Here is a 24,199-nt window from a genome sequence, read left to right as displayed (position 1 = left end):
TCTCTCTCTCTCTCTTTCTCTCAAAACAAAGTTTAAAAAATATAATCAGAATTTTTATTATAACATTAAATTTTTCAAACACTCATGATACTATTTACATATATATATTCAAAGCAAAACTAATATTTTTCTGTTTCTGCTCCTGTATGATAATCACATTATTTCTGATAGAGACAAGCTTTCATCTGAAACCACATTCTGTGGAAGCATAGAATTCCATATAAATCTCCTCAGTCATAGATTTTATATAGCACTGTACACTGACCATAAAAAGTCTTAGTTTTATAATATAAAAGTCATATTATTGCATTTTTTCTTAGTACTATGATTTAGAAGGTTATAAGCTTCATTATCAATAGGACTTGTACCTGGTTCTAAGCTCTCATTTCTAGATGTAGAATTTACATTATATCTGTGTTTTAGTTCTTTTTAAAATGCAACATTAAGATTATTCAACATGTATGGTTGTTTATGAATTAAATGAGAGTGTACATCCTGAAAAAGAATTTAGACAAAGATTAATGCTGGTAATATAATTCTCGTCTTTCTCGTCTTACTCATTTGCTTGTTCTACACATTTTGTCAATATTTGGTTCCAAGCATATGTCTTACTTTTTTAAATAGTTGAGTGTTTTAATCCAAAGGAAAGAAAATATCTGCTTCAAAGAGCATATCTTCTAGCCATGGGGTATTAAAACACTCTACTACTTAGAACTGAAATCAAAACAACTACTTATTTAACTCATGAATCTACAGGCCACGCTCTAGGCTAGTGTACTAGTTCCCTACTGTTGCTATAATTACCACCAATTTAATGGCTTAAAACAACAAAATTTATTATTTTACAGTTTTAGTGGTTAGAAGTTGGAAATGGATCTAACAGGGCTAAATGAAGTTACCAGTAGGGTTCTCTTCCTCATGGAAGCTCTTGAGGAAAATCCATCTCATTCTCTTCTCCAGTTTCTTCAGGTCATGCACATTCTTGGGTCCATGGCCCTCTCTTCTATCTTAAAAGCAGCATGTAGTATCATTAAAGCTCTCTTTGTCTCTGATCTTCTTCACTGACCCCCTTTCCTCTGTCTTCTAAGAACCCTCATGATTACATAGGACCCACCCAGATAATCTAGGATCATCTTCCCATTTTAAGATTCACAATTTAGTTACATCCACTATGTCTCTTTTATCATTTAAGTGTTATTTACCTATTTAGAGGTCCCAGGAACTACAACATGCATATCTTGGGAGGTCATCATTCTGTCTAGCACAGTTATGCACACTTAAACCCCTTTATGGTTCTTTGTGGGTTGAGAGTCAGTTAGATTGCTCTGCATCTAGGGTTTATTGCTGGCTTTCTTCCAAGTGTTTCATCCTTAGGGAGTCTATCACAAACTTGCATGCACAAGGCCAGCATTGTCATGCTCACACGGCACTAGCAAGGTTAAATTACCCATGACATGGATTCAGGGAAGCCACTAACTGGGACCTTTGAGGCAATCAGCCTACCACTGTGGGTCACCAGTATTTAAGTTTAATAAAAAGAAAACATAAAAATTTTCACAAAATAAATTAATGATCTTGAATTTGTATCCGTTTTATCTGCTTAGCTCCTGCACCATAATGGCATTCTTTTTTAAGCTAAAAGATACTTTGGGGTGCCTGGATGGCTCAGTTGGTTAAGTGGCCAACTTTAGCTCAGATCGTGATCTCTCGGTTTGTGGGTTTGAGCCCCACATCGGGCTCTGTGCTGACACCTCAGGGCCTGGAGCCTGCTTCAGATTCCGTGTCTCCCTCTCTCTCTGCTCCTCGCCTGCTCACATGCTATCTCTCTCCCTCTCAAAAATAAATAAACATTAATTTTTTTTTTGAAAAGGGTACTTATACGTAGATAGGTATAGCTGCTATCTCTCAAGTTACCCAGGGGGTTATAGGTGGTGGTTACCCAAGCGTTCCAATTTTAACTTGGTTGTAGCTAGGTCACTTCTTAGACTGAGGTCATCTGTTTTCCGACTACAATCTAATGACTCAAAAAACCTTGCACTTTGTTCTTTGTTAGTATTTGGGCCCTGGACATTTACTTGAAAAAAACAAACCTTTTTTGAAAGGTGTCAGCTATCAGTAGTAATTTAGGCTTAGCCAGTCACCAACTGTGCCTTTGAGCAAGTCACACAGTTTAGAATTCTAAGAGCTCAGTATCTACTACCAATTGTCAAATACAGTACATACAATGTGAACATCTAATGATCCATGTCACGCCCAGAAAACTGAGAAGGAATTATAGGTCACATGTTAATATAGATTAGCATATATATACTGGTACAAAAAAATTATATTGACTTTCAATTCAGTTAACCACACAATTTTTTCAGTGAAACAGGAATGTCATGCAGTACGTACCACGCACACATTCTGTGGTGTGACTTATGAATAAGTGGGGTTTTCAAAGTTAGGTTTTCTTTGATGACCGAGGAGCTCTGTGCCATGTACAAAGCTTCTGACTTTACCCCAGAGGCTGAAGCTTCATGCTGAACTCTTTTCACCTTATCCAGGGGACAGGACCGAGGGAGCACACAGATTAGTTTGATCACTAACTTATTTGTAAACTAACCATTGGGAAGAAGTATTTACTTGGTACTGAGCATAATTTATGAAGGTGTGGAATTGCATGTTTTCTCTAACACTGGTTCTAAAAAAATTGGTCGTGTCAAAAATTTAAAAATTACTGCACTTGAGGGGCTAAATTAGAGGATATATATAAGATATGACTTAGTTTAATTTACCTCTGAAAGAAAAAGAAGTTAGTTATATTGGGACAAATTTCTACTCTTAAAACAGTCATTTTTAAACATTTTAAATGTATCCTATTACAATGAATATGAAAGTGAATTCTTGTTTCATTATAATGTCAAGCTTGCCCTCTAGTGGTTCCAGGCTAGTTATAAATTTAGGGAAAAACCATCTACACTAATGGAAGATGTTAATACTCCACAAGGATTTATTTTACTTTCTTTCAGGAGTAGCATGCTAAAAACACAATATGATAAACAAAATGCATCAGCTCCTTTGAAATGTATATTAGCAAAGTATCTCTATTGTAGATGCCACTAGTAAGTTCTTGTAACCAAATGTTTTTTAAATGAACATGAAATATTACAAGTTAAATTACAACAGAATTTTATGCTTCATTTTCCACTTTCCTTGTTAATAGCGCTACTAATACTGTGGTTATTGACAGTGAATAGGAAGTCAATGTAAGTGTCATATTTGACCAGGTATTGGTCAAATGATGAAGTAATCTATATTAATAATATTGAGCCTATTTTACTAAATTTTTAAGGCTCAAGTCACCAGATTTTTTTAAGTTGTCTGCATAATAACAATATAAAAATGTAATGTATAGATTAAAATCTATCTTACATATATTTGTTCAAAAAACAAAATAAGGTGCTTCAAAAAATAAAGTAGTAGCTTGAGGTTTCAAGGTACATTAAGCACATTGATTTATTATCCAAATTTGTTTCAGTTGTGCTTATGGACTCAGTTTCTTTGAAAGATTGTTCTCATAGGAGATTTTTTAAAATTTTATGTTCCTTTTCTTTTTTGAAGCACATATAAAATGACTTTTTAGGAAGGAACAATAATTTTTCTGACCCTGTGCTTAGAATAATGATATCTGTTAATAAACCCATATTTTCTTTGGAGTTAAATGACCAATCTAACAAACAATAAATAAATGAAGTCTTGGCCGATAAAGGGGTTTCTAATAGTAGCTTTAGAATAAAACCTAAATAAATTACCTATAACTAGTCTACAGAAACTATTGTAAGCAATTTTTGTCTGTTTATTTTAGTTTTATTCTTATCAAATTTATAAATGAAACAAGCTAATCACAGTAGGGCAAATATTGCATGATTCCACTTCCATGAGGTATCTAACATAGGCAAACTCAGAGAAGCAGAGTAGAAAGGTGGTTGGCAGGGTTAGGGGGAGAGGGAAATGGCGAGCTGTTCACGGGTATAAAGTTTTAGTTATGTGAGATTAACATTTTCTAGAGATCTGTTGTACAACATGGTGACTATAATTAACAATACTGTATTGTGCAGTTATAAAAAACTTATTAGGAGAATAGATCTCTTAAATGTTCTTACCACAAATCAAAACAAAAAACCAAACAGGCATAAAGAAACTTTTAAAGATGATTGACATATTTATTATCTTGATTGTGAACATAGTGAATGTTCACCCATTTGTGGGTGAATGCCTATGCTCAAACTCACGAAATTTTATACATTAAATATGTGCGGCATTTTGTGTATCAGTTACACCTCAAATGGCCGTTAAAAATAAAAAATCAATCAATCAATTATATGGCAATTCTAGAAATCAGAATCCTCTTCTCCAGGTTTTTTTTTCCTGTTGTTAACATTATTGCTGTTCATTTAGTGATTTTCCTGGATTAATTATGTACAGTCTGTATTCTTTGTCATGTGTAGCCATTGAAATCTATGCTTGTTTAGTGGTCATCTAATGAACCAACAGAGATTTAATGCTTAGATCAAATAGGTCTCTCATTCTTTGCTGAATGTGTGTGTTGTGGCTTAATTTCAATGTTGTGGCAGGCAGTTTATCACTTTGCATTAGCTTTCACTTTCTGCTTGCAGAGTCTGAAGGTCAGTCATAGCTGAGATACTAGGGCCCTTTCACGTTCTTTTCCTGACATGTACATAGCTCTGAACATGGGTTTTTAGATTTAAGATTTTTGGAATATACCTTAGCTTTTTAAGCTCCTTATGAACATCTTACTTTCCAAATTGTCTCTTTTATGTATTTTGGTCAGCGTTTTGCTAACCCCAACAAGTAATGCCACCTGAGACAGATGTGAAGTTAAACAATTACTACTGACTTGTTTTGGACAATTACCTGAGGATAGGGCTCCTTACTCAAAGGGAGAGTTTTGACTAAGACCAAATAAAGACAAATCTTGAGAATCGTGATTTTCAGCAAGCTGCCAGACAGGTAAATTAGTGGCAAATCTCTGGGGATGGGACATTGTGGGCACTCCTAACTCATTGTGCCTCAAACTACTGGCTTTAACAGCTATTATATAACAAGACAGAATTTTTTTTTTTTCCTGAGAGAGGGAGACAGCTTGAGCAGGGGAGGGTCAGAGAGAGAGAGGGAGACACAGAATCTGAAACAGGCTCCAGGCTCTGAGCTGTGAGCACAGAGCCTGACGCCGGGCTCGAATCCACAAACCAGGAGATCATGACCTGAGCCGAAGTCGGACACTTACACGACTGAGCCACTCAGGCGCCCCAACAAGACAGGATTTTTAATGTTATTTAAAAAATCATGCCTTTCCCCCCTCAAAAAAATAGTTTTGCATTTTTGCTAGTGTTCTTCTGGTTGCTTTAACGGAGAAGTGGATTTTCAGAGGTCTTATTCTGCCATTCTGCAAGTCGAATTTCTTCAAGTTCTTAAAGTATCGCTAATCCTTATTTGGCATTACCCTAAACCTGTAAGTTAATGTAACAATTTAAATTTGTAGCATTCTCGTGGGGCGCCTGGGTTGCTCAGTCTGTTAAGCACCCAACTTTGGCTCAGGTCATGATCTCACATTCTGAGTTCAAGCTTCACATCAGGCTCTGTGTTGATGGCTCAGAGCCTGGAACCTGCTTCAGATTCTGTGTGTCTCTCTCTCTCTTTCCTTCACCAACTCATTGTGCATGCACATGCTCTCTCTCAAAAATAAACATTAAAAAAATTTTTAAGTTTGTAGCATTCTCTTTCTCAGTTCGATATGTAATGATGATTCACTTTTTTTCTGTCCAGATATTAAATATCCCAGTCAAGTTTTATTGTGTCCAATTTTCCCACTAATATTTCCCAACTGTGTGTCGCCTAAGTGGCCCAGTGGGTTGAACATCAGACTTCGGATCCAGTCATGATATCAGCTTGTGAGTTGGAGCCCCACATCCGGCTCTGTGCTGACAGCTCAGAGCCTGGAGCCTGCTTCAGATTCTGTGTCTCTTTCTCTCTCTCTCTACCCCTCCTCTGCTCACACTCTCTCTCTCTCAAAAATAAATAAACATTAAAAAAAATATTACCTAATTGCTTTGTGATGGTCTGAAGAAAGACTGTTGCTTTCTGTATTTTTCATATGGCTGTTATAAAGAACTCTTAATAAGTCTAATAGCTTTCAGTTTATTCTCTTAGGTGTCCAGTGGGATTCTGAATTTCCATATGCAATCTCATACTTAATGTTTGTTCTGTATACATATTTTCTCATTAATTAAACTCAGGATTGAATTGGATTTTGTTAAGGGTTATTATGATTTTTAATGCTGAAACATTTACCAACAATCACAATTACTACCCTCCCATATTTGTGCTAAGTATGAGTCCAAATTTTGTGGTGAGACCAGAAAACATTCTGGTCAGTGTGCTAGATAGTTCTAGTTTTGCTAGGTGGAATATGTCAAGCAAATATGAGCATGTGAAAGGTATTCTTTATATTTATTCTCTTGCATTAGATAGAGCTTGTATGAAACAGAACTGGGTAGACATAAAGGAAAGTGAGGCACTTGCCTTGGGCATAAATTTAAAGGGTTGCCAAAAATAGTCAGTAATTAAGGTAAATGTTTAATAAAATATTTAAGAAATAAAACATAATATAAAAATTAATGATGAATAAACATCTAAATTTCCAAAAGTGCAGACTTAGTGTGAAGGCTTATTGGAGACTGAGCTGAAAGGAAACATCAATAACTGTCCCAATTATCTCATCCTAGGCCAACCCTTGAAATAACAGTTATATCAGTAATTCTTGTGCTGAATTTTATGTAAATAAGCATAATGTGGCCTACATATTAAAAATAATCTTATGTATAATTTTTAAAAAATAATATTGTTGGAGAAGTATCTTTATATGGCATTCAGTAGCACTTGGTGCAGGACAGAAATTTTTCACGACTTTTAGAAATACAATAGTGAAAGAAATCACCAGCTATTGCTCTCAAAGTCAGGAGTATTGTGTCACTTCTTTATACCTGGTCTTTGTAGAAGATTGAACAGATTATAATGAATAGGTATCTAAACTCTTATCATTGAATACAACACATAGAAAAAAGTTTTGAATAACAACTTTGTATTTTTGATTTGTTAATTTACTGAGCCCTTATGACTCAAACATTCTTTCAGCATTGAGTATATACTAGTGGACCATATTACTCAAAACTTTCTGGTCTTATGGATTTTATATCTTTTGTGGATGAGGGAGGTATAAGTAACATAAATGAAATATCTAGTGAATTAATGGTTGTAATTATTAAAGAGAAAAAGTAAAGCAAAAATGTTGGATATTCAAGAGGTTCATTTTTCCTATAAAAAGGCCAAGGAAGGTCTTACTGAGAAGTAATATTTGTGTAAAACCCTGAAGGAAGTAAGAGAAAAAATCATATGGATATCAGCAAGAAAAACATTCTTGCAGGAAGAAGAGCTAGTACAGAGGTGTGAGAAGAATAGTGCCTGGTAAGTTCAGGAGGCAGCATATAGCCGGTGTGACTAGAGCCTAATGAGCAAGGTGAAGAGAAGCTGGATATGAGGCTAGAGAAAGAGAAGGGAGTGGTTGGAGAAACAGGGTATATAGATATTAAGAACTTTGTTTTTTCCAAAAATTACATAGGAAGACATTTGAGGACTTTAAGCAAAAACACAACATGATTTAGTTATCATTTTTTTTCTAATTAAACTTTTATTTTTAAAAAAAGAGGTGTCCAAAAGGATTTGGCCGGTGGGCCATAATTTATCAATACCAGTCCTAGATTATATGCCATACTATATTATAAACAGTACTTCCCAGGCATATAGGAAGTACTGTTTAACAGGAATGTCTATTTAACATTGGATGGATAAATGAATGATTCCCAAACTATTTTAGTTTGAATAGTTTCAGTAAAGATACAGCAAAATTACATGATGGTAAGTCAGTTTTATGTTCTTTTGTCATAGCTCTCTGTTCAAGGGTGTCTGTTTGATATTCTTATTGTGATGCCTATTGCTCTACAAGGTACCATAAAAGACAAAAGTTTATGATACACAGTTATGCTCTCAAGGATCAATATAAGGTCAGGAATATTAATGTGTGATTTTCATGTATCTGCATAGATGTTACATTTAACTTCCAAATTACAATAATCCCTAACAGCCGCAAAAAACATACAATGCTAGTAAAAAGCACCAAAGATACAGTTTTGGAACTCTACTGTCATAAAGAAATTACAACATAGATGCCCCAAATGATTTCAAGATATTCCAGAAGTTGATTTCTCTTTTTCAGTTGAAACATAATATTTAGGGAGAGAGATAACAGATACGTCATGGAAAGAGGAATAACTATAAATTAGTGTATATACACAACAACTTGTGTAGTTGGTATAGTGAAAAGAGAAACTGACTTAATCTTAAAGCTGGTTCTGATTCTGCTACCTTGAACTTAGATAAATGGTCAGCCTCAGTTTTCTCATATGAAAATTTAGAGAGAGACCTCTCTTTTAAAATTCATAGGATTTAGGAAGGATCAAATGAGAGTGATTGTAAAACACCTTACAACCCAAAACCCAACAATATAAAGCTAAGAATTAGGTGACTTTTTGAAGTTAACCATCTGCAGTTCATAATGAGAGGGAGAGTTGCAAAGTATTTGGTATTTAACAGTTGCTGCAGTCATAAACCTAAGACTCCTTATTTACCCACACCTAACAAAGGGCAGGTGCATGAAAGATCTCCTTGCCACATAGACATGTCTGTGATTCCCTGTTAGTAGATGTATGAAGACACCTTACTTCCCACTGAGATGATACAATTTTCTTGACTGCAAGCATGAGGGAATGGTTTCTACCACACTCTTCTCAAAAGTTTATAAAAGGACACACTGATTAGTCTGGATAACAAAGCCTTACTCAGCGCTTATATTTAGTATTTATAATCATGGAGGAAAAGCAAGTATGTGGTCTTATCAGGGGAGGGAATCCTAAGTGCCTGGAATATAGAAAGGTGCAAACTGATCCTAGAAACTGAGTAAGGCCATATTATGAAGGCTTTTATCCTTGCAAAGGAGCCTGAATTTAAACCTGTAGGTGATGGGGAATCCTATCACTCTAGAATGGGAAGGAGGGTTTAATAAGTGCTGTTCACTAAACATTTCACTAACATTTTTAATATACTTCATGTTGTTCCAAAAAGGATTTAAGATGACTTTTAAAATGGTTGCTGTATGACAACATTAGAATTTAACAAAAATGCTCTCTGCTCCTCCCCATTTGAGAGACAGCCACATATTCTGGTGCAGTGACAGCTGCATTCCCGAGACACAATGGTGAATGTCAGAGTAAAGAGATTGGGCAGTATTGGGCACCTGGTCATCAGGGCTGCTTTTAACTCTGGCAAAGTGGATATTGGTGCTATAAATGACCCCTTCACTTACCTCAACTATTTTGCCTACATGTTCCAGTATGATTCCACCCATGGTAAAGTCCACAGCACAGCTGAGAATGGGATACCTGTTATCAATGGAAAGCACACCTCCATTTCCAGGAACAAGATTCCACCAGCATCAAATGGGGTGATGCTGGTGCTGAGTATGCTGTGGAGTCCACTGGAGTCTTCACCTCCATGGAGAAGGTTGGGACTCACTTAAAGGGTGAAGCCAAGAAGGTCATCATTTCTGCCCCACTTTTCACACCCTCATGTTTGTGATGGGTGTGAACCATGAGAAGTATGACAACTCCATCAAGATCATCAGCAATGCCTCCTGCACCACCAACTGCTTGGCCCTCTGGCCAAGGTCTTCCATGACAACTTTGGCATCATGGAGGGACTCATGTCCACAATCCATGCTATCACTACCATCCAGAAGATCATGGACAGACCTAAGAAACTGTGGCATGTTGCCCAAGAGCCTGCCCAAAACATCATCCCTGCTTCTACTGTCACTGCTAAAGCAAGGTCACCCATGAACTGAATAGGAAGCTCACTGGCATGGTATTCAGTTTCCCTACTCCTAATGTGTCAGTCATAAATCTGACCCACTGCTTGGAGAAAATGACCAAATATGATGACATCAAGAAGGTGGTGGAGCAGTGTTTGGAGGGGCCATGCTCAAGGGCATCCTAGGTTGCCCTGAGGACCAGGTTGTCTCCTGCAACTTGTTTTTGGTTTTTTGGTTTTTTTTGAGAGAGGGAGAAAGAGAGGGAGAGGGGGAGGGGGAGGGGGAGGGGGAGAGAGAATACCAAGCAAGATCCATGCTCAGTGCATAGTCTGATGCAAGGCTCAGTCTTATGACCCTGGGATCATGACCTGAGACCAAATCAAGAGTCTGACTGAGCCACCCATGTGCCTCAATAATGCCTGCAACTTTAACAGTGACACTCACTCTTCCACCTTTGATGCTGGCGCTGGCATTACCCTCAATGACCACTTTTTCAAACTCATTTTCTAGTATGACAATTAATTTGACTACAGCAACCAGATGGTTGACCTCATGGACCACATGGTCTCCAAGGAGTTAAGAGGCCCCTGGACCACCACCCCAGTGAGAGCAAGATGAAGAGAGAGGCCCTCAGCTGCTGGGGAATCCTTCCCCAGCTCATCCTCCAACACACTAAGAATCTCCTGATCTCTGCACAGTTTCTCTCCTAGGACCCCTTAAGAAAGGGAGGGATATGGGAAGCTGTACCTTGTTTGGTACCATAAATAATGTATACTGTACCCAGCCAAAAAATAAGTAAGCAAAAATGGTCAATCTAAGGAGAGATGGTAGAAAAAACAAGAAAAGTCAGGTATATCGCCAATAGACAAAACATAGGCTCCTAAAGAAATATTTGCAAATTAGAAAACATTTGTTTGACACTATTCTCCCTAGTGGCTAATACAAAGGAGAATATGACTAGGTAAGAGGTCAAATATTCAAAGGAAAAAAATCAGTTACTCAGAAGTATAATTTGTCTTGATTCAGATAACATAAGAGCATTTAATCTATAGTTTATACTATATGAAACGCAATGTGATATGGTCAATAATATCTGTAGAGTAAAATATAAATTTCTGGGGTTATTATTATCATCTTTCAATATAAGCCTATTGTATCATGGCCAACTTTAGTTAAGAGTAAGTCTACCCAAAGCCAGAGTCTAAAATAAAGTCTTAAAGCATTTAAGGGTGTTCATGGATTTATCGTGTATGTTTATTATTTAGGCAATCCCTTGTTAAATTTATTTTTTCTAAAAATTAGGTAGGAAGACATTTAAGCAGAAAATCAACATCATTTTAGTTTTAATATTTAGTCTTGCCTATTGTGTTGGGAGTAGATTACAAGGCACCAGAAGCAGAACTATTGCCATAATATATATAGGAGGTAATGGTGGCATGATCTAGGTTAGTGAGATTGGAGGTGGTAAAAAGTGATAAAATTTTGAATTTTTAAGACACATCCAATAGGGTTTGCTTATTGAAGAATTGGATTTGAGACTTTTACAGAAGTAGATGTATCAAAGATGGCATCAAACATTTTGATCAAGATATTTTAAGAAGGAAGTTGCAATGAACAGAGAAGGTGGTTTGTGTCAGAATTTCAGAAGCTCAGTTTTGGCCATTTTATGTTTGAGATGACATTCAAATAGAGACTTTAGTGGGCAGTTGGATATTGTGGCAGACTGAATAATGACCCCCTCAAAGATGTTCATGTTATAATCCTCAGGACCTGTAAATGATACTTTATGTTGCAAAAACGGCTTTACAGATGTGATTAAGAATTTTGAGATGGAGGTATTATCCTGGATTATCCACATGAGCCCATGTAAGCATAAAGGTTCTTATAAGATGGAGAGAGGAGATCAGAGTCAGTAGAAGGAGATGTGATAGTGGAAGCAAAAGGTTGGTACAATACAAAGGTATGGTCATGAGATAAGGAATGCAAAAAACTACTAGAAGCTGAAAATCCAAAGAACAAATGCTTTCTTTCTCTAAATCTCCAAGAGCAAACTGCTCTATTGATACCGTGGTCTTAGATTTGTGACCTTAAGAATGGTATGAGATTAAATTTGCATTGTTTTGAACTAGTTTTGTGGTAACTTGTTAATAGTTAGAGCAGAAATACAAAACTAGTAGATATATTAGTGTTCAGGGAAAGGTCTGGCTGGAAATATAAACTTGAGCATATAGATATACTGTCAGATGTGATTTGAAGCAGGAAGAAAGATTAGAGAAGCCATCTAAGGAATGAGCCTTAAGGTATTCCAACTCTTAGAGGTTGAAGACCTGGTAAGCAAGACCTGTTAAAGAGAGTGAGAAAGAATCTTGAGAGGCAGGAGAAAACCAAACTATATAGTGTCCTGAAGATTCAGTAAAGAGACCATTATTGGTGCTATTAATATGAAAGTTGTAGAAGGTAGTGAGATGAAATCCTAAAATAGTGGGTACATAAGAAAATGGGCACCTGGGTGGCTCAGTAGGTTAAGCGTCTGACTTCAGCTCAGGTCATGATCTCTTGGTTCGTGGGTTCGAGCCCCACGTCGGGCTCTGTGATGACAGCTAGCTCAGAGCCTGGAGCCTGCTTTGGATTCTGTGTCTTCCTCTCTCTCTGACCCTCCCCTGCTCACGCTGGTTCTCTCTCAGAAACAAATTTTAAAAAGCATTAAAAAAAAAAAGAAAATGGGAAAGGAGAAGTTAAAGATTGTGAATATAGAGAAATCTCTCAAGGAATTTTGCTGTAATAGGAGCAGAGAAATAGAGCTGTCCTGGAAGGCAAAGTGAGATCAAAAGACTATTTTTTAATGATGAGAGAAATAGTATATATTTGTTCTGATGAAATCATCACTTATAAATGATAAAACTGTCTATCCTGGATATAAGGAGAGTATAGCTAGAACAGTATTTTTAAATAGTCAAGAAGGCATCAGGCTGATTGCACAACCAAAGAAATAGCTTTAGCAGAAGCTTTTTCTGTCTGTCTGTAGAAACAAGGAGAAAGTCCACGAGCCAAGATGGAAAATATTATAAGGGTAGTCTATAACAGGTTTTTTTTTCTGATTGCTTCAGTTTTCTTGGTGAAGAAGAAATAAAGTCAGGAGATGAGAGAGAAGGTCAGAAGTGGAAATATTGAGGAGGAAGCAGGTCTCCTTTGATATAACACTCTCATATTATTTTCCCCATATGTTTTTCTATCCCTAAAATCTCCCTTGAGAATGTTATACTTTTTATAAATTCTGTTTAGAGAAGTTTTGAGTTAACAATGAAATTAAGAAGGTACAGAGATTTTCCACATACTTCCTGCTTCCACACGTGCTTCCACAATTATCAACATCACTCATCAGAGTGGTACATTTTTTACCAAGGATGAATTTAAATTGACACATCGTAATCACCCAAAGTCCATAATTTACCTTTAGGTTCGCTCTTGCTGTTGCACGTTCAGTGGGTTTAGACAAGCATATAATGACATGCATCCACCATTACAGCATCAGAGTATTTTTACAGCTTTAAAAATGCTATGTTTGCCTATTTGTTTCTTTTTTTGCCTATTTATCTCTTTGCCAATGTTCTGCCACCCCTTGCAAACACTGGCCTTTATTATTTTGTCCATACTTTTGCCTTTCCCAGAATGTCACATAGTTGGAATTATATGTAGCCTTCTCACATTGGCTCTTTTTCATTTAGTAATGAGATGGCTTTAAAAAAAAAAACAAAAACAAAAACAAAAAAAACCTGCCAAACAATCTTCCAAAGTGGTTGTACCATTTTGCTTTTCCACTAGCAATATCTAAGAGTTTCTGTTGTTCTACATCCTACCCCAACATTTGGTGCTGTCAGTGTTTTGGATTTTGGCCACTGTAATAGATGTGTAGTAGTATCCTGTTTTAATTTGCATTTCCCTGATGATATAAGACGCTTTTTCATATTCTTATTTGCCATGTGTATATGTTCTTCTGTGAGGTGTCTGCTAAGGTATTTGGCCCCCCTTTTAATCAGATTGATTTCTTTTTGTTAAGTTCAAAGTGTTTCTATATATTTTTGATAACTATCCTTTATCAGATGTGTATCTTTTGCAAAAAATTTTCTCCCAATCTATGGCCTTCCCCTCCCTCCCATTCTCTTGATCTGTCTCTCACAGCGCAAAAGTTTTTAAGTTTAATGAGGTCCAGAATATCAATTATTTTATTCATGGATCATCTTTTTGGTTTTATATCTGAAAAGGTATCATCATACCCAAGGTTACCTAGGTTTTTCTTATCTTATCTTCTAGGAGTTATAACTTTGGATTTTATATTTAAGTGTCTGGTCCATTTTGAACTAATTTTTGTTGCATTTAATTTTAAATTCTAGACTTTTGGAATCAACTTAACTGGAGAACATAATCTCATACTTGATCTGTCTCTATTTCCCTCTTCTGCTTTTCTGTTCCTTCCATCTCTATCTTCTTTTATTACCATTGTTCTTCCTCTTTTTCTCTCCTTTGTTCATACTCCATCATATTTTAAACTTGTGGCCTTTTGGCCTATGTTTCATTTTGTATTCAAATATTTTGTAAGCCTATTAAGTTAATAATTATTAATTAAAAGCATAGAATGTTCTTGTAATCATATGAATTGTTGGAGAGGAGTGTTTTTATTTATCTTGGAACAATGTAGAGCAGGTAAAGGTCACTAGAAAATAATTCTTCATTGAATATTATAACTTACATAGTAAAAAGAAGACCATAAAATAGGAGTAAGTATTATCATGAAAAATGTCCTGTTTATTTTCTACAGAATTAATAAATCTGATACTCCCAAGAGTAAAAAAAAATGTTCATCCATTTGGCATAATAAGAGTTTTCCACTTATGTCTTAAGTTTATTTGAATGAAATTTGTTTTACCACTAATTATTAGAGAAGCAATATATTAATAAAAAATAAATCAACCCAGGGAAATAAAATCACTCTACTTTCAGACATTTTGTCAAAGGAGTATTAAGACAGATTTGGTGCAATGGAATTATAGAAAATGAGTAATGTAATTGCAATTTCTTAAAAAGCTTTGTTTTGGTATAAATTATGCTCCAATAGGCTACCAAAAAGAGATAATTTGGCACATCTTGTGCTTTGTAATCTATATTAATATTAATTATTACTTGACAGATTTGATATTTATGGTATTCCAAAAACATAATTTTCATACTGAAAATTATGAAAGTTTTGATGAATAATTAAAAATTATTGATGAATATTAAAAAAGTCATTAAATTTTCAAAGCGTACCTTCATGTAGATTGTCTACAGAAGAATATTTTAAAGAGTCATGCGTTAATTAAAAATGCATTATTACAATCAAATGCAACTAGTCCTCAAATTTATTATTTCACATACTTATTGACCAGGAAGAAGTATAAATACATATACGCAAATAGCACAAATTAAGGATATTGGTTTACGTGTGATGCAATGTTATCTGGCCCTGATTTTGAATAGTGAAGAGCAATTGCTCCATGTAAACTAAATATTGTATCATTGTGAGTTTGTGTGTTTTAGTTAACCATAACTATAACAAGGTGTGTTTGGTTAGCATTTACACTAACTGAATCTGGAATCTACACTTCAGAATGCTCAAGTACTGCAATATTATTATTGGAATATATATGGGCAGAGGTTATTAATTGTTATTAGAGGTGTTAGCAATATTTATCATCAATGAGATGAGTGGTGGTAAAAGACATGGTTAGACTACAAAGATTTTACCGGTTCCCCACCTTGTATGAATAACTTGTAAGAAACTAGCAAGTCTAACATTCTCATACATGGGGAGTCCTCATTAAATGGAGTCTTCCAACCAGTCTGACTAAAGTTTTGGCTGATCCTACCATCAGAATATTGTTACCTCTACCTCTAAATGAAACATCCTGGAAGGTGCTCCCTAGAATTTCTGTATCAGGACAGAGAGTGAGATTTTCATTAAACCTGTATGAACAGATTGTTTGGGTGTCTTAAGTGGATTTCTAGTCAATGCTTATATCTTTATCAGAATTTGGAATGAGACTTGCAGTTTTTGTAACATACCAGCTGGCACTGAGATAATGGGAGAGAAGATGCATAGCTCCTACTAACCTCTAGCAGGCAGAGGCTACCAATATTTACATAAAGTACTCAACAATTGATGACCAGTCAAATTGGCTTGGGTCCATTCAACACAATCAGATAAGAACAAAATCTTGAAAGTACTTTGCAAATCACTAAAGTTTTGGAAGCACAGACAACTTTTCCAGAAAATCATCTGTAACCAAAGTTCCCCTTTGGGATCATTCATGAGTATGAATTCCAATTGTTCTTAGCTAAGAGATCAACAAATAACCAGGATGGAATATATTTAAACATCTTTAAAAATCATTGAAGAGTTTCCATTCACAACATGCTTTATCTGGGCTGTAACTCAATGGAAGTTCCACACATTTTTACCACAGTCTCATACAATGTTCCAACAAGAGGGACAGAGTGTTTCATGTGAACTCTCTAAGATCATACAGGCCATGACACCAAAAGAGATTGGTCCAAGACAGCACTGATCCTGATTTGTTCCTATATTCCTAAATCTCAATGAAGTTCTTTGTATAACCCAGCAATCATGCTACTCTTTACAATCTACTCTTCCACGTGACTGGTTCCTGTATCTCCTCTTTTTAATGACTGTTTATCCACGCTTACCCTTACTCACTGATAAAATAGATGCAATTGGAGGAGAAATTCTCCATGTTCCCCATCATATCTAGCATCTATCTGTATCTGTCCAAATATTCTATCTTCCCTCCTGTACCTCTAGATGAAGTCTCAGTCAGCCTAGCCATGGTCATGCCATCAGCTTGTGTACTAGAATCAATCCTATTTCACCTACCTATCCCATCATTCCAGAAATTTTCTCCTTTTTTTTTTTTTTCCAAAATCATATCTTTCTCCATTCTGCTGGGCTCTTCACATCCACTCTCATTTCTCCAATTCTAAAAGCAAGTTTCTCTCAATTCTGGTATTTAATGCAATAGTTAAATTTCAGTTTCCATTTATTTGACTCATTAGCAACACTTAATACAATTGTTTGCTTACTCTTTCTTGGAACATGTCTTTCACCTGGCTTGCAAAACAACAACAGCAGCAGCAGCAACAACAACAACAACAACAACAACAACAAACCAAGTTGCCTTTTCTTTCTTTCTTTCTTTCTTTCTTTCTTTCTTTCTTTCTTTCTTTCTTTCTTTCTTTCTTTTTCTTTCTTTCTTTCTTTCTTTCTTTTAACTTACAGGCTTCTAGTTTTTAAGACATTTAAATAAATAACTTAAAAGTAATGATTCAAAACAGAATTCCTTCTTTTCACTTCTAAACCTGTTCCTCCCTCAAACTTTTTCATCTAACCTGTGGCAACTTTATTCTTCAAATTACACAAGCAAATCTTAATGTAATCTTTAATTCTTCTCCTTTCATACCTTATAATTAATCTGTCAGCAAATTCTGTTGGCTCCATCTTCAAACTATACTTGGAACGTGACTATAGTATCAATACCACCTTCCTAGAAGAAAAACATTTTCTAATTTTCACACTTCTTCATTTGCTTTGCACAGTCTATTCTCAGCATAATAGCTACCTAGAATCCTTCATAAGACTGTATAGTACTGTATTTCATAGACTTTCTATTTCGTATATTAACAGCTAAAATATTTGTAGGAGTCTACAAGAACTTCTATAATCTGGTCACTCAGTTCCCTCTGCCCACATCTCCTGTTCTTCTAGTTGCTCATTCTGAGTCTCATGTCTCCTGACTCTTGATAACACAAGGTATACACCTGAGTTTAGGAACCTTAATTCGCTATTTCCTCTGCCTGGGAAACTCTATTTACACACATAGCTCACTTCCTTAACATTTTCAAGTCTTTGCTCAGGTATCACTATCTCTATAAGATCCTCTGTAAACAATCATTTAAGATTTGCATACATGCCCTCAGACTTCAAAACAGTTACCTCATTTGCTTTTCCAAGTTTTCATCCCTAGCATTTAATACATTCTTGCATATTGACTAATCATCTTCTTTGAAGTCAGGAATTTGAAATCTATGAGAAGAGATTTTCTTTCTTCCCTTGTTTCCTTCCTCTCCTCTCCTCTCTTCTCCTCTCCTCTAAGTACACTCATTTAATCTTCATATTTGCCTTTTATAATGGATACTATTATCTTCTCCATTTCGACATGAAAAATGGAGACCCTGAGAAGGTTTGGAGCTGAGATTCAAATTTAGGTAGATTGCAACCACAGTCCATGCTCATAATTTCTACTTTATTTTGTTCACTAATAAGGAGTGACATAACGGGTGTTCAAATATTTATTGAATAGGTTATCCTGCACCACCTGGGTGGTGTGTCCTGCATTGTTTGAAAGCATAAGCTGTTACTGTACTGTCTTCTTCTGCGTACAATGTGTGATTCTCCAAGACAGTAGTCACTAGAAAGGGAAAACCACTGTACTCACCAAATATCTAGAGCTATGTGTCAATACAGGAGCCATTAACCACATATGGCTCGGGAGAAATTGAACTATATCTGATCTGAATTGAAATGTGGATAAATGTAAATGACATCCTGGATTTCAAAATTTAGCATTTAAAAGAATGTAAATTACTTCACATTATTTATATAAGATATGAAATGATAATATTTGGAGTTCACTGGGTCAAATAAATGTTATTAAAATTAAATTTACCAATTTATTCTGCTTAAAAAATTACATATGTGGTTTGTATTACATTTCATTTGAAGCTGATCTAGACAATAGCTGGGAAGTAAAGGCCTGCCTGTAAAGTCAGTGGTGTGACCTACCAAGGTTTAGTTTCAGCAAAGACGGTGACTTTTACAGCAAGACCTAGATGATTCACACACACTTAATGACATTTTAAAGATAATTCCTCCAGTTCACAACCATCCTTTACTCTGATACTCCAGAAAGCATCTTTTTGTTATTTATCTCTACCCATGCAAATGAAGTTTAAGGAAATTAATATATCATGAGAACAGATCTCTAGTGATATGGTGTGCCTTGGTATTTCATCAAGCATAAAACTGAATTATGTTATATGATTAGAATTTGGTAGGGTTGATCTTTAAATTATTAACATCCATACACAGAGAAGATCAGAGACTCGATCTCTGTACTTTATCTTAGAGTCTAAAGTAATTATGGCCTGCATGTGTTTTTCAGTGAAGTATATATTGACTGCTTCACACATTCTCTCTTCAGTGTTACAGACTGATATTAACATCACATCTAGCAAAATACATCAAGGATTTATGCCAGGACATGTGTAGTTTATTTTCTAGGAATATATATGATCTAGGACAAGAAGAAGTACCTAACTGATTTACAAACTTAATTAAGGGAACTTTTAGAAGGTGATTTTTTTTCTGATGTAAATATTGGTGTCTGGCAATCATATGTGTTATACATTATTTTAAATGAATTATTTAATTTTCTTTATATAATTTGAAAACAACCAGATTCTTCTCCTATGGCATCTTTAAAACTTTGGACTACCTATAATTTCTTCACTGAAAAATATCAAAATGACTTATACTACATTCTGTGCAAAAGTGTTATACTCAGATTACAACAATAGAGGCCAGTAAAGCACTAGGCTTTGTAATTTCACAAGAAATTTACAAGAAAATTCACAAGAAAAAAACCCCCCAGCATTGTAAACATCTATGCTTTTTTCAACTTTAGCTATAGTATCAAAATACTTTGTTTTCATGTAGAAGAGAAAATGAAATAGGTTTTTAGAAATGGAAGTGTTTAGCACAAAAAACTGAAGATCATATGTGAGCTCTGAGAATATGGTTAAAATTTAAACTTTCTGTTGATAGTGAGAATTTTTACTATTTTATAATAGAGACTTTTGGGGAAAAAGAATTTCTTAACTTAGCTCCAATTTTTTCCATGACCTTTGAACACTAATAATAAGAATCTAGTCACCTCCAATGAATCCCTTTTATAGCAATACAATGAAATATGTGCAGCTCATTTACTGTACATATTTTTAACAAGCTTGAGTGTAATCAATTAAAAGGAGGAGCATATTCTTAGTTCATGAACACTTTTTTTTTTCCTCATCGACAGATCTGTCTCCCAAAATAAATTTTAATTGAATTTTGTTGGTGTTTTAGAAGGGTGAAGAGAGGATTTTAAAAAAGTATTAGCATGTTATAGACTGTTTTCAATATAATTCATAACAGCATAATACAGGCTTATTTACTTTTGCCAAAATAAATATTGGCAAAAAATACTGAAGCCTGGTTAATTAGGTTAGCTTTTAAAAATATGAGTCTATTTTCATCTTGCAAATTTTAGACAGGTCAGTGGAACAACCTTCAAAGCATAACAGCTGAAAAAAAAAGGCTTTTAGGTAAAAGCATAAAAATCTGTTCAACATATGGTAGATCTAACTGCATGAGTAATAAGAAAACAGTTATTATTTTTTAAAATTTGGGATTTTTATATGCCTTCCTGATTTCAATTGTGATAAAATTTGGAATTATAAATGCTAAAGAATTGAAGTTCTCTACCTTTCTGCCAAATCTAATATAACATAGTTATTTTAGTTCCTTAAATCTTATTTTACTCTGATAAGTTATTTCATATTAGAGGAGAGATGAGGGAATGACCTTAGTCACAGGCTCATAATAAACTATATGGAACTTTCCAGTGTTTGAAATAACATGCTGTGATGCTGTTATAATACTTTTTTTGCATTAAATATAAAACAAAAATCTCTATTCAAACTCTTTGCTCTTCAATTGCAGTAAATAGAGGATAACCTTATAAGTTTGGGTTTACATCTATGTTAGAAAGAAAAGAAAGCAAGATTCAGTTAATTTCAGTATGAATACATTTTTAACCAATTGTCTAAATAATACGTGATGAAAAATATTTTATTAAAGATTTTTGCTTCACTGCCCTAATCACGTATCACATAAGCAGTATCATGTTATATATATTTTCCATTTATGCACACCATTGTAAATCATCTAATGCTGTCTACCTTCCAGTCCATTTGTTGTGGATTTTCTTACTTTTCATGAAGTCAGGAAACTATACAGATAGAAATAAGACATTTAAATAGTCATTCTCGCTATTAACTTGATGTTAGTAATTTCCAGTAATTTTCTGGAAAATAAGCCAGAATATCATAATTCTCCTTATGGCCTTTGATAGTGATATGTCAAATGGAAGCCTCATTTGTGCAAGACTGCATATATGACAGTGATGATACACTCTTCAGGTCAGAATCAGTTGGTTGCATACCTTGTGGCCCCAAAATAAACATAAAGTAATTATTTACCAATTAGCATTCCTTCCTTTCAATAGCATGGAGAAAGTAGACACATATTCTATGTCAGAAACTAAATTTAAAGAAATTTAAATAGATCTTCACTTGGGCTAGAATAAAACTCATTCAAGATCTCTGAATCAAAACCCGAGAGCCAATGGAAAGTCACGTTTTTACTTGTGACTTGGACTAGTCCTAGAGTGGTGAATGAAGATCTAGGGCTTTAACACAGTAAACTTTATATTCATTGAAGCTTTTATTCTTGAGGTTTCCTACTCTCTACATCTGTGAATAATTTTAATATTTTAAAGAAAAATAAATGACAAGTAACATATTCAAAATATAGAAAATAAAATTAAATATTCAAAAGAGAGTAAGAAGCTTGAATAGTTATCCTATATCTTCCAGGTGGGTCAGTTTTGTTATTTCTTCATTCTACTTGGAGCTCAAGGACAGGACTTTAGAACTGGGAATGAGCTTATTCACCTGAAAATGCCAATAGGGTGAATAGTTCAACAAAAATGTAATACAGCATTTTGATGTATTTGGATCCAAGATCAATAAAGAACTTTTTAAGTGTTTCACTAGGAGGTATTAATGAGGCTGTTATCATTGAGCAGTTTCTCTTGGTAACTCCCGGAGGGCTAATAACATATTAATATAGAATAAAATCCTAATAGAATAATAATTTCAGCCAGCAACCCAGAATAGAAACTAACTTTTATTATGAGTGCTACAAGGTCATTTGTGTAAATGATCCAAAGAAGTAAGCAGTTGTTTGTGTTAGTGTTACTTAGAATTCCAGAAGCTGCCAAAAAGAAAGCAACATGTCAGTTTATTTAAAACAGTTTCTACCATATATCCACTTGACTAACCCCTTTACCCTCTTTTAGAACTTTACTCAAATCTCACCCTTTCTTTGAGGACTACCTGACAAATTAATTTGCTCCTGTGCCTTCTACCCCTCTAGTCTCCACAACCCTTTGCATTCTGATTCCTGTCTCTTTGCTCCATTTTTCCCCTTTTCCTCCATACCATTATAAAACTAGATTTACTCTAGTATGACTTCCATTAAACATTGAATCTTTCAGCATAATAATTACAGTAATTGAATTGTTAATAAGATGACTATATTCGAGGTTGGGAATTAGATATCTCTAATAAGTTCACCTAATTCAATCTTCACCTGATTCAAACTCTAACATGTTCTACCATCATTGTTGATGGAATCCTATCCCTTCCTATCCTTTCCCATGATTGTAGCATATCTGTAGAGCCAGATGCATTTTTAGAAGCCATACTAAGAAATTTTAGTTAAAAATATTTATGAAAGAAATGTCTAAATAAATAAAAAGTTACTAATAAAGAACAAATTCTCCTGTTTTCTCATGACCCAAAGCCATTCATTGTTAACTTCTTTCTGTGTCTCCTTCCGCTAGTTCTTCTGTTCCAGTTACTATTTGATGTCCGATTTTAGACTGTGATTTTTTAATTTTGAGAGAGAAAGACAGAAAGGCTGGGGTAGAGAGAGAAGGAGAGAGAGAGAATTCCAAGCAGACTCTGTGCTGGCAATGTAGTGCGCAAGGTGGGGCTAGATCTCATGAACTGAGAGTACATGACCTGAGCTGAGATTGAGTGCCTCCCGAATGAGCCACCCAGGTGCCCCAATGTTGCGATTTTTTTTTAACAGAACATTATAGGAGAAATACTTTCTAAATTATAGTGAGGTCTTCAGCATCTTCATTTTTGTGGTTGCATATTACCGCACAAAATGCTATGCTATACTTTATTCCATTCCCTCACTTCCTTATTTCAATTTGTGGTTTGACTGGAGAGGTTCTAGGTGTGCAGTCATCTTTGGCTCTAGTCCTATGGTTATTACTGTGCTCATAGGAATTTTGTAATTTGAAAGGATCAGGCATTTGAAGTTGAGAAAAAAAAAGTGTTTACTTTTACCCCTTACCTGTTGGAGAAATCTATGCTTTAATGTCTTACAAGAGTCTAGAGAAGTTTCCTTTATCTTATCCTCTTGCTACAGATTTGTTTTTGGAAGTTTTCTAAAGTTTCCACAGAAATTCAGATAGGTCACATTTTATCCTGTCCTTTAATTGCATTTAAAAGACAATAAATCCCTTTTAGATGTTTTTAAAAAAGTTTTCATGTTATTATTCAAAATTGCTTTGTCTTTCTCTGTAGTGCAAATCAACATTATCTCATCCCAGTTATTAAAGTATATCCCATAATCATTACAATCCCCAGTGATCATTCAGAAACTTTTCTATGTAGCCACTGATTTGCATGAAATCTGTTATAGCTAAATATAACTCACATATTATTATTTAATCATGTCTCATATCTTAGCATGAAACTACTAATGCAACAGGAATAAATTTTCTAGGAATCAACAAAACACTTTTAAACCCAGCAAACCTTCCTCAATCTCCCTTTAGTTTTTGTAGGATAATCAGTCCTATAGTTTTTAGTCTAAGGTACACATTTACAAAATTCATTGTGCATTTCCCTCAGAGAGCTGATAATAAGATACATTCAGGTAAAACTATCCAGAAGATCCTTTCATAGAAGTGCTTAACATGGCCCAGTTAAGAAGGACCCATCCCATTTGCTCATGACCTGTTTATTCAATAGTGTCATATTAACAATGCAATTATATTGGCCAGGATGATTCATGGCACAAATTAAAGCACTGAATAAAGTGTTATTGTGGTCATTACCCCTTCATTTTAAGGGAGCATTTTCACAGCATTATATAAGTATTATGCAACATAAAGTTAATAGGGAAGAAGTACTAATCATGTT

General features: G+C 34.9%; 1 pseudogene; it reads left to right on the top strand.

Annotated features, from left to right (window-relative positions):
* Positions 1-9,304: 9,304 nt before the first annotated feature.
* On the top strand, positions 9,305-10,603 carry LOC120220539 (annotated as a pseudogene).
* Positions 10,604-24,199: the final 13,596 nt, after the last annotated feature.

Source organism: Hyaena hyaena, unplaced genomic scaffold (genome assembly GCF_003009895.1).
Source record: "Hyaena hyaena isolate Hyena2069 unplaced genomic scaffold, ASM300989v1 scaffold_706, whole genome shotgun sequence".
Lineage (NCBI taxonomy): Eukaryota > Metazoa > Chordata > Mammalia > Carnivora > Hyaenidae > Hyaena > Hyaena hyaena.
This window is presented reverse-complemented; position numbering and strand designations above follow the sequence as displayed.